Source organism: Enhydra lutris, unplaced genomic scaffold (assembly GCF_002288905.1).
Source record: "Enhydra lutris kenyoni isolate GAN:26980312 unplaced genomic scaffold, ASM228890v2 scaffoldscaffold4, whole genome shotgun sequence".
Classification (NCBI taxonomy): domain Eukaryota; kingdom Metazoa; phylum Chordata; class Mammalia; order Carnivora; family Mustelidae; genus Enhydra; species Enhydra lutris.
Genome location: NW_019154088.1, coordinates 16,554,399 through 16,566,660, shown reverse-complemented (window position 1 = coordinate 16,566,660; position 12,262 = coordinate 16,554,399).

Here is a 12,262-nt window from a genome sequence, read left to right as displayed (position 1 = left end):
GCCCAAGACTTCCAAACCGGACTGGCTAACGTGACATGTCCACCCAAGTGTGACTTAAGTGATGGGAAGCCCCTTTTGAGAGAACTGACAGAGGATTCTGTGCTCCAAGGTTTGAATCTCAGCCTGAAGTCTTGTACATTTGGAAAGTACTTTCCAACTTGCAAAGTGCTGTCGTGTGGGCATGTTCTCCCTGAGACCGAGCATGATAAACAACACCATGAGCCCATGATCTGGCCACTGCATGTTCCAAGGGAGGGGAGACCGTCCGGACCACGCAAGGTGCCCCACACCCTCTCCCCTCCCTTTCTCACAGCCTTCTGACCCCCAGGGAACGTCAGAGGAGATGAGCTAGTGCTTAAGGCTCCCAAGCCTGGGCGAGCTCCGGCCATCCCCTCCGCCTCCCAAGCACAGCCAGCTAAGAGAAAGGATGCTCTGCGCTCACATCTGTGGCTGGAACCAGAGAGTCTCGGGAGAAGGGCTGAGCAAATTGGGTCAGACTTCTGTGCCGGGCTGGGAGATTCCTTGGAGTGACTGGGTATGTGTCAGCTGCTAAATGATTCCACTCTCTTCTCCCGGCTCCTGGCCTCCACCCTCCCCTCAGGGAGCTCCAGCTGCCAGGGAGCACTGCTCTGCCCTCTGGCTGCTGTGGCACGTGGCCTCATCATAAAGAGCATCATTTAGGGAGCCCATAAAATGTGCCGGGCAGCCTGCTAGCCGCTTTGCAAACGTAACCGATTCCCCAGCTTGGAATAGGAAATGAGGTCACATTCTCTCAAATGTGAGCATTAAATGCCTTTGCATCCGTGTTACGTCTGTGGATGAACACTAAGACCCCAGGAAGTCTTCCCTCCACAGGGTCCGTGCATGTCGGTACTGCTTTAAAGCCTTAAACCCAAAACCTTGGCCTGCCCGCCAAGGACCCTCACTCTCTTTGGCTGTGCTTGGCGCTGCCAGCAGTCCCTGATGAGTGAACTTCATGCCACAAAGTGCCCCCTGGGGACAGCTGCTCAGTGAAACTGATGACCCAGCATAAGGTGACCCCTGCCCATTCCAGGAGTCAGATCCCTTCAAAGAGGCATTTCCAGCCCTGGGAACAAGTCTGAGCTCTCAGTGGCTGTCAGAATGTGCACCTGCTATGCTCCACTGTCCTCTGCCCATGTCACCTCAACTTGGGACCCTGAGACACAAAATACCAACAGCCAGGACACAGCTCCGCTCTTTATACTCAGTACTCAGAGCTCACACACAAAGTTACGTTTTCCAACTCGGCCAGCCACTGTACTTTCTAGTGAGCTATGGCTTTCATTCCAGAAATGGTGAAGATGGGATCACCTCTCCACAGGTAGCATCGATCCTATCCCCTGTCTCAATAGGACTAGCATGTTTTTCAGAGAACCATCTACCTTATTATCTGCAGGTTCTCTTTTTAAATTTTCACACCTCTTTGCGTTATTAGTTCTGTTTTATACATGAGGACACAGGCAAACTGACGTTAAGGGAATTGCTCCAGGTCACACAGCTAAAAAAACAGCAGAACTGGGATTTGCACTCACACCCTTATTCTCAAACACCTCCCTAAAATGTTCTTGGTTGGTATCTAAGTCAAAGTCAAGGAAAGAGGCTCCTTAAGTAGGTAGATGTGTTTCTTTGTGGAGTCCCCGGATCCAGGAAAGTCATGTGGAAGCTGCTAAGCTGAAAGCCCTTATCTGAACTCCACTGGAGGGGACAAATGCACAAGCAGTCTGTGAGTGCCCGGGACGCGGCATGCCACACGCGAGCTGTGGCGGTCTAGCACATGTGTTGGCATTGGGCTGTGGCCTGCCCTGGCACTCTTACTAGGCCAACAGCCTGGGTTAGAAGACCCAGGAGAGTAAATATATGAGAATCTAAAGGCATGTGTGCCAGCTATGAGCCTCTGTCCATTCCTAGGCTGATTTTTGGCTTTAAACTCTGCACTAGGCTCCTTGGCTGTAATCACCTCTGCACTGGGCCTGAGGCTTTTTGGACAGAGGCCCATGGGAAGAAGGGCTTTATCAGGTCTCACTTAAAAGCCATTTGCGCCTATGAACTCGAGTTTTCCAGCACCATCCCTGATCACCCTCTTCTGTCCCACTAACAGCCTACCACAGCGAAACACTATCTGCTCCAAACAAGACGTTCAGATGGAAAATATTTGGACAGAAGTTAGATTTGAGTCTCAGGCAAGAGCCAAGTAGCTGATGGAGAAATCAGAGAGCGGGAGTCTGTGGGTACAGAGAAGAGAAGGAGCAGGTGGCTGTGTCAGAGACCCCATTCTGGGGTAAGGGTAGAAGAATGTTAACAGGAAGTAAGTGGCAAACCATCAAGCCAAAGCAAATACGGAATCCAAAGCTGCCCATGTGGCTTATCCATAAGGAACATTGCCAAGAAAGAACACAGCAGGGAGGAGAAGAGTGGAAGATTCACGGCACCTTGTCCAGCAGCCAACCATGGGGACAGGAAGCCAGCAATGCATTCTGGGCTCTACCTCTTCAGAAACTCAGATGGGGTGTTTCTGCCCCTTAGATCTGGGTACAAGAGGCTTGAATCCTATCCCACCCCCACCTAGATTTTTCTGTGAATTCTCCTTTGCCACTTAAGCTTCTACTTTCCAGTATGTTGTGTCTGTTGTGCACCCTCTTGACCCAGATATCAAACTCAATGACCTCTGCCCAGTTTCTACACTCTTCTGCCCTGCCCCCTTCCAAAGTAGACTATAAAGGATTTTGGTTTGAGGAGAGACAGAGGATAGGATTCATCACAGTGATACAAAGCCATATATGGCACAGTTTAATTATTATTATATCTGCTTGCTTTGGATTTGTTCAAGGAGTGAACACTTTGCTACTACATGTGCCTCAATATGTGATATCTCTTTCATGATAGTGGGCAGATAGGTTTTTTTTAATGAAAGTATCAGATAATAGCCATAACTATGGCTAACATTTATTAAGAATGTACTATGTGCCAGGCACTATTATATATAACATACATATTGCCAAATACTTAACTATTTCCTTATTGAAAACATCAAGATTTTGTCAATATGCTCTCACTCATGATACTCCTTGCCTCTCGCAATGAGTAGTTGTTTTAAGAAATTCTAATCCCTACTTTCATACCCAGGCTTCATCTGGGTGATAAGAAAAAGTGAAAAATCTGTCAAAATTTCCAGCTAACCCTCAGTCTAGGTTCTAACTCCCTATGATCAGTCCTTGTCCCCATTTTCACTTGTCTTTGATGTCCTATGTCATCATTATATGTAGTGTAAGTAGTTATCCATGCACTTGCTTGTTGAATTGCTATCTCCCCATAGTGACCTACAGGTCCTGAGGGCAGAGTCCACATCTACTTGGTCGACCTCGGGCCTCAGAGCCAACACAAAGCCTGCCTGGTGTGCAGAAGATGACTTTGTATTTAGTCTGTCTGTCCCACCCATCTTTGAAAATGAGGCCATCTCCTCCAGAAAGTAGCCTCACAAAATAGAGACCCCACTGGGTGTCTAAACAGTGGTCTCATGACCAGTTGGGAGGGATCCCTTCACCAGTTGTGATCTGGAGAGTCTCTGAGGTTCTTTACACTCCCAGTTCCTGGGACTCGGTAACATGGCCAGAGCTAGAACTCGGAGCAGGAAGAGTGGAACCCTATATCTGAACAGAAAGGATTTAAGTGACAGAAGAGTTCTTGGAAGCCATTTTCTTTCTTACTGACAAAGAAAGTAATTTTTTGAAACTCATTTTTCTGGTTGCACAGGTAAATGAAGTTGCAGGGAGTGACAAAAAAACAGAATCTGAATTTCTTAAGGGCAGAAAGCAAGTATTACCCAAATGTGGCAAGTCTTAAATCAAAGATGCACTTTTCAGTAGTCTTGTCTCCAAATACTAGGACACTAATTGTCCACGGCCCATGACTTTTTACACTCTGAAGTGAGAAGCATTCAAAAAAGGGTGAATTTTCCCCCTTTATTAGAATTAGGAATGAGTAACATTTCTTGTTAAAATATAAAACAGTAAAACATAGTTCACATATGTTACATAAAATTATTGTTTTAAAAAAGACTTCTCTGGGAAGAGACAGAACTGTGTACAATGGAAAATTGAAAATTCTCCAATTTCAAGATGAATCAGCAAATAACTTCTCCATGACAGCAACCTGGGAACCCTGCTGAACAGACAGACCTACTTTAATGGGAAATCAGCTCTATTTCCTGGCTTGCAGGAACGATCATCCTTTGAAGACCTTTGCTAGGTGATATGTCGACGTCTTTGCCTATTCAAATTTATTAGGAACAGAGCATGATATCCAGGACAATATTTACCCACAGGAAAGGATTTGTGTCCAGTGGAATGTGATTGCATCAGGCCTCCTCATCCCACCCAACATTTCAGTCCTGGCTTTCCCACAGGGTGCAAGCTGTTTGGTGTGGCTGCCAGCTTTTAATTACAAATTTTCTCTTTTTTAAAAAAAGATTTTATTTTTAAGTAATCTCTACACCCAGTGTAGGATTCAAAGTTACAACACTGAGATCAAGAGTCACTTGCTCTATGGACTGAGCCTACCAGGCACCATATTTGTAGGAAAATCATTAACACCTGGTTTCATGCTTACACATCCCCAACCTCCCCACCCCCCAAAATATTAATTTTCCCTTACTCCATAGGGAAATGCTTTTGCCAAGCATTCCTAATCCTTTGGAACTTAGTCATCCAAAGAAGGGAGGTGAGGAAGCAAAAGAAAAAGAATGGAGAGAGGAGATGGTAAGTTCTCTCCCTTCAGTTCTGGTCATCCAACTAATTTTGGTATTTCCTGGTGCTTACTTTGGTGCCCTCTCATGTCTGAGATGACACTGCCCGATATGTAAATTACCTGTATGTTCTTAACTGATGGAACATATGCTCTCTATGCCCAGTTGCACTGGGCATAGAGATTGAGTACTTAAGGATTTGAGATCCTGAGGCAGTGGCACCAACCTTCATTTAGAAATTCCCTATCTTCCTCCTAACTCTGAATCCATGTAGTTATCACAAATTTTATTCAGCTCAAAATTAATTTTCCTATAAAAATGACACAAATGATGTGCAATACCTCATTTTCTGCAATGAAGAACAAGGATCACCTGGAGTTGAAAAGAGGTTTTCTTCCCCCTCTCCCAAGCCCAGATCTAAGCAGCCCAGATACACTTTTCCATGTCTTGGTCCCCTTCCATCTGTCTGTCCAGCAGCTCTCTTTTTCTCTGGGAAAACAATGCCCTCTCTCTGAGGAACTGCCTCTCTACTTCTCTAACCAGGTAGATCTTCCTGGGACAGAGAGGCTGGATCCACCTGGGAGTCTGCCCAATGTTCTGATACCCTGTGAAATTGTCATATTTCTCCAGCAGGATGACCAGGGAAGCATAACTTGAATATATTTTTACTAAGATAAACTGCCAACAGTTTTTATGCCTGCATAGATGCAGAAAGTCACCCTAGGACACATGATCCTTGATGTTTCCCCGTAACACTCTAATGGTCTCAGTTAAGCAGACTCGGTTGCTCTCCAGGGACAGGTGATGTTACACACACATGTCTCAGGACTACTGAGATGCGTAGGGGGTTCAGCAGGATCAAAGCCGCTCCCATGGATCAAGATGGCCCTAACAGACATTCACTGGGACATCAGGAGCCCCCAAGAAGAACTCCTAGTGCAGGAAGGAGTCTGGATCAGTAAACAGGGCTATTTTGTGGGAAGAACTAGTTCTAGGAGTATCACTGGGGTCACAGACTTACTGGCTCATCCCAGACCAGCCACATTGGTGTGGTTGCTGTGTTTGGGAAGCTGATCTTCTGCATATAACAAAAGAGAGCCTAAACCCTGAAGGCCAAGGGTGAGGTGTATCCAGAGCTGGTGCAGGGCTCACAAGGGGCCCATCACCACAGTGGACAAGAACACAGCGGGCTCCTGCTAACATGGGTAGTGGAGAAGGTCATCAAACAACAAACTGGAAAAATAAAAATGTAGGGGCCAGGTCTCTACCTAAATTGGCAAAATGTGTTGAACTAGCAACATTTTCTACACTCACCTCTACATCTAAATATTCACTCAAAAGTTCTTTTTTGGCGGGGGACACCTGGATGGCTCAGTGGGTTAAGCCTCTGTCTTTGGCTCAGGTCATGGTCTCAGGGTCCTGGGATCGAGCCCCACATTGGGCTCTCTGCTCAGCAGGGAGCCTGCTTCCCCCTCTCCCTCTGCCTGCCTCTCTACTTGTGATCTCTGTCAAATAAATAAAATCTTAAAAAAAAGTTATTATTTTTTAAGAAAAGATTCACTTTTCTGTGCAAGAATTGGACAAGAGAGGGTGCCTTCAAAGAAAGGGCTTATCAGCCAGGAGGCACGTGCAGTAGGACATTGAATGCACGTGACTAGAAGTGTTTATACACCACCACCACCACCCCCAGCACATGACCAAGTATTGTCTGTTCCTTCAGGGTTAAGGCTGAGCCATCTTCATTTCTATTTCAGTGGCGTCATACTCTATAAACAGGAAATTGAGACCTAGAAGGACAAAACACCTGAAATCAAAACTGAACAAGGTCATAATACTTCATGGTATTAGTGTTCTAGCACCGGGCTTCATGAGCTTGAATCCTAAAACTAAATTATCTTGGTCCAATTTCCAGCTTGATCACTTACTGGCTGTGTGACTTTGGGAATGTTACTTAAACTTTCTGTGCCTCCCTTCTTTGTATCGGGAAAATATAGTACCTGTTTCACAGGCCTGTAGCAAGGATGAAATGAGTGAAACATAAAATTCTGACACACAGCAAGCAATCAATAAAGGTTAGCCAATATTACTACCACCAAACACAGTCACCTCCACAAGATAAATAACCCATTCAAACTGTGGCATCCGTGGTGCAGATCCAACAGAAAGCAGAGGCCAACCAGTCATCCATCACCAACCCAAGAGGTGCCTTTTGTTTCTGATCCCAGTAATTGAGGACATGTGTTACTCTGCAGACAGTCCTGATGGGAAGTAGCTGATGGCTCTCCTCTGAAACTCAGGAAATGAGAAGAACGAGGAGAGGGGAAAGGGGAGGAGGCTGAACATTTTCATTTTCTGATGTTAACAACTCTAACTGATGAAGAATAAGAAGGAAATGGCAAGAGAATGTAGAAATGCTTTGTGGAAGGTTCACATTAATGCGTACTTTTAACTCCACTGCAACTGATTAGTTCATGGGAAAAAATGACTAAAAGGAATAAAAACCTGACTGGGAATCCAGTATCAACAATTTGCCGCCATAGTAACCAAGAAAGTGCAACTCATGAATTGAAAAAAGAAGAAGAAAAGTGTGTGTAAGTGTGTCATCAGGAAGAGGTCAGGAAATGGTTACCAAAGGAAGAATGTAGTTAACCCCTGGTGGCTCGGCAGGCCAGCCCTGGATAGGCCACATGCACCCCAGCGAACATGGACATCAAAGGTCGTCAAACAAGTTCTAAACTCTATTTGATAGAGTTTCCAACTCAGCTGTAAAAATTCACTCAAGGATAGAATGACATAAAATTTCTCCGCCTAACAAGAATTTCTTGATTTTTTTTTTTTTGGGTGGGGGGAGTTAAATCAAATTTGGTTTGCATTAGTTCAGCCCTGCTTCATTGCAGAAAGACAATAGGGTGTGTGGCTCCTCCTATGTTTCCACAGCTAGCTCTGGAATGACTTGGAGCTGCCTTGTGAACACAATTCTGGATAAGTACAGCAACCCAGGGCTCAGTATCACACCCCACTTCTTCACCTTTAGGATATGTCATCGGTTTCTTATTTGTGTAGACAGGCCCCAGCAATGTATGGTCCAGGACCCTAGAAGGAAGTCTAAGCAAGTGTCAATGGTTTGGGAAGTCCTGGGGCAATCAGCCAGATGGGAGTTACGGGCAACTTAGGAACCATCTGATTATCAAATTTGGGGCTGGAAGCATCTTTAAGGGTCATCTAGGCCAATGAGCCATATGATGCTTAAATTTTCCTTTTTCTTCCCTTTGTGCCAGAGCAGGTTCATCCCATGCTCAGCCCACACCGTTGAAAAGAAACTCCCCTCACCATGGGACAATCCATATAGTTTTGACTGCAAGAGAGTCTTAAATTGAACAGAAACACTTCTCCCTGCAATTACCATTCAGAGCCCATTAAAGCAAATCAAATATTAAGATATTTGAAAATGAATAGCTATTTGTCCTCAGAAGACTTTTCCAGTTGGAACATAAAAAGTTGATCATTCTACTTTTAGCTCTTCTCCTCTCACACCCCCAAAGGACCTCCTAAAGCACAGTCCCCTCAATGAGCACAATACTCAATGAATGTTCTTTCCAGGAAAAGGAAGTAACCCCATTATTAGCTCCATCATCCCAAGATTTTACTATTATCAATGAAGCCCCATATTTACATAATTCTAACAGTCGATTGATATTTTGGATTCGTAACGAATTTACTTCCCACTAAAATGTGTGCGATTGGCAAATAAATGATACTTTTGGTCATCAGCAGCCATTTCTGTTCTATTCTGCAGGCACTTGGGAGGAGTACATGCCCCTCCCCTCAAAGTTAGCTGACCATGTGACCATCTCTGACCAATGAAAAATAAGCAGAGACATTTAAGTACTCATTCTCAACTTTCCAACCCTCTTTTTCCCATCATAGCAATTGTCAATGCATGTGTTGATTGGGAAGTGTCATGGATTGAATCAAGCTGGAATGTTCAGCCAACACACGGAGGACAGATGCGCTGGCACATTGCCTGGACACTTTGCAGCACACTTTGACTAAAAAATAAATTTTGTTGCATTATGCACACGATTTTGGGGTTATTTGTTATTGCAATATAAACTAAACTTTCCTGACTCAATGTATAAGTTATTTTTTGTAAGTAGAATCAGATTTCCCACCCCACACTACCTTTTCATATTTTAATAATTGCTTTTGAGGTCTGATTCAGGAACTTCTTTTTGCTTTTTTCTCATGAAAACTAATTTTAATTATTTTAGTCCAATGGCCAGTTCTGTTACAAATTTTTTTAAATATTGATTCCATCAAACAAAGGTATTCACTCTTCTTACTATCTCCTTTACATTTGAAACTGTTAAGAATATATTTAAACTGTTAAAAATATATTTAAGACTGGAAACAAGACATTCCTGATGACACATTTTTCTTAGCTCTCCACTCTCTAGTCTCACAATAATGTTCAAACCTAGTGAAGTCATTTCTGGGCTTTCTTAACTCAGTGAGAGGTTTTTAAAAAAAAAAAAAAAAAGTCACTGGGGGACCAGTAACCATTGGAGATCTTGTTTTTAGCTTGATGAGATCTCAGTTTCCATAATAAAAACAAGACATAGCTATGGGGAAAATATATATGGTTGCTCCACTTTATTCAACTACGAAATCATTCCATTTGATTCTGTTACTGTTCTTCAAGGAGTCAAAAACAGATAATCGTGAAAAATTCGGGCTGAAATCAGTTTGCTTACATTGAGAGACAGCTCCAGCCACATCCTTGTGGCTGACACTGCCAATGATCATCCCCCAATTGCTTTCATGTTAATCAAACCCTAACTTTGTTCAGGCATCAAAGGTGCATGGACTTCAGGAAGTACAGGCCACTTCCCCCAACACACCAGTTATGGGGATTATATTTCCCTTTGCCAGTCATTGCTTTGGGAATGGCCATAGAACACAATTCTGGCCATTGAGATGATGGGAGAGTCTGCAGAGAAGTTTCTGCAAAACTTTTTCTCACTCTTAAAAAGAGAAACAGTGAAGGAGGGTTCTCTCTTCCTGCCTTAAATACGGACGTGTGAGAATCTGAAGCTTAGTGCTGCCTCCACCATCTCTCACCATTAGGGCATAAGCAGGAGGACAAAAACTAACACAGTCTAGCAGGTCAAAGATGGAAAGAACTAGGGACTTTACTACAGAGATGGGTGCTGAATTCACTGGTCCAAGAACTGCCTCACCACTAGACTTCCTATACGAGATAATAAAACTCTTGACACTTAAGCCATGTTGATTGAGTGGTCTTTTGTTACTTGTCATCAAAAGAATCCTGACTATCATTATGCTGTTTTACTAAAAGTAGAATCATTATAGGAAAAGGAGGGGGAGGAGGAGAATGAGGAGAGAGGAATAGGGAGAGGAGGAGGAGGAGGCAGAGGAGAAGAGACAGGGGGAGGGGAAGAGGAGGGGAAGGAAGAGAAGAAGGGGAGGGGGAGGAGGTGAAGGGGAGGGGGAGAGGAAGCAGTTGCGGTAATGATAATACTGTCTTACAATTATGAGAACCTGCTTTGTGTGAGGTACTATGAGAAGCATTTTAGAGAGTTTATTCTAAAATTCAAGACCATACATTTACTCTTCCAATTTAAGACCAGAACTCACCCATTCTGGCTCACCGTATCACTCTATTCTCTTTATGCCTGGACCCTGACATTCAGAGAAACCAAGAACTTGGGTCCGCACTAGTGCAATTTGCCACCAGTCTCTGTCAGAGAAGGTACAATGATGCCCCTTCTGCATTCCACTGGGGCTGTCACTGTGTGGTTGCTGTAGCAGGATGGGCTGCTTCAGGTGTCTGCTGGAGGAAGATGGGACACAATGGTGACACAGTTCTTCATGGTCACCTCAAGTGCCCCAGATGCCCACTGAGCTATTAGTGGGGAGGCGTCTCAGAGCAGGGCGTGAGCAACAGGGGACTCAGGCGGGGGATATCCAGCTCTCAGATGGGCTTTGCTGGCACTGACAGACATTAGGGAGGCTATGAAGATGGACAAGACACAACGGTGCATTTGCTGAAAAGAGCTCAGCTGTTAAAAACATGGGTCAGAAATGAGATGACTACAGTCTCAAGTTTCACTAACAGCCCTGCCACTTGCTAGCTCTGTCACAGGGATTGCATTACCTCCCTAAAATACTTTAGGATGTCTGATGCTTCCTTTCCTCCTCTATAAAATAAATGTGCCTGTGAAGACTCAATATATCATACTTATTATTAGTCAATATCCTATCCACAAAGAAAATATATGAATATGCTGCCTTGGTCATGTTAAGAAAAACCTTCCCTAGTCTATCTTTGTCTAAACACAAAAGTAAGGACTAAATTCTGATTACTGCATCTAGCTGTGCCCGAAGATAGATGATCTCTAGAAGCACAGTTCCTTCTTTAAGGGAATCTGAATTGGGTTTCTGTCACTTACAGCCAAGACAGCTGACCGACACAGCATTAATTATGTTCAAGCTCCAGCCCTTCCTTTATAAGCTTTCCCAACACTACAAAACACAAGATGATTCACAACCTTTCCTAATTTCTGTATGTGCATTTCAGTAATCACCCGTATCTCACTTGGCTTTGTTACTTAACCATATTATGTGCATGTCGTGTTTTCCTAACACGTTTTTAAGCTTCTCAAGGCAAAAGCAATGTACTCTTATTTTCTGCCACAAAACCAGGTACAGTTCTGGGCACAACCCAGATCCACCATAAACACAACCAGCAAGGTAGTTTTCACTGGAACCTAAGCGAGATTCCTGCTGAAGTTAGGTATTTCTGAGTCTATCTGGTAACCCGGCACGAAGAAACAACCAGGAAAGAACCACCCTAAGAGGACAGCCCGGCACACACGCTCTGTCCAGCAGAAATGCTTCAATGTAGAGACAAGGGGAATCTAAGCATAAAGTACTTGTAAGGCGCTGAGAACATCAGGCAGCGCTGGAAACGGGCCTCTTGAGGACAGTTCATCCTCCCAATGGTGATGGGGAGTGGGGAGCGGTCACCTTCAAAGTGCTGTAGACTGAATGTTTGAACCCCACCCCCCATTCGTATGTTGAAACTTAATCCCCACTGTGATGGTATGTGGAGGTGGGGTCTTTGGGAGGGCTCCCTCTCTCATGAAGGCAATTAATACACTTATAAAGAGACCTCAGAATGCTTCCTTGCCCCTCTCTCCGGATGGGAACACAGCAAGAAGATGGCCAGCTAGGAAGCAGGAAGCAAGGCCCTCATGGAACACTGAATCTGCCAGCGCCTTCATCTTGGACATTCCAGCTCCAGAACCAGGAAACACAACTATTCGTTGTTCGTAAACCACTGCTCCTATGGGATTCTGTGATAGCAGCCAAATGGACTAAGACATGAGGCTTCAACTCTGGTGGTGGCAGAGAACAAGGCTCCTAACATGAGACACAGACATCCAGGTGGTGGTGTGGGCACTCACAAGCTCCATG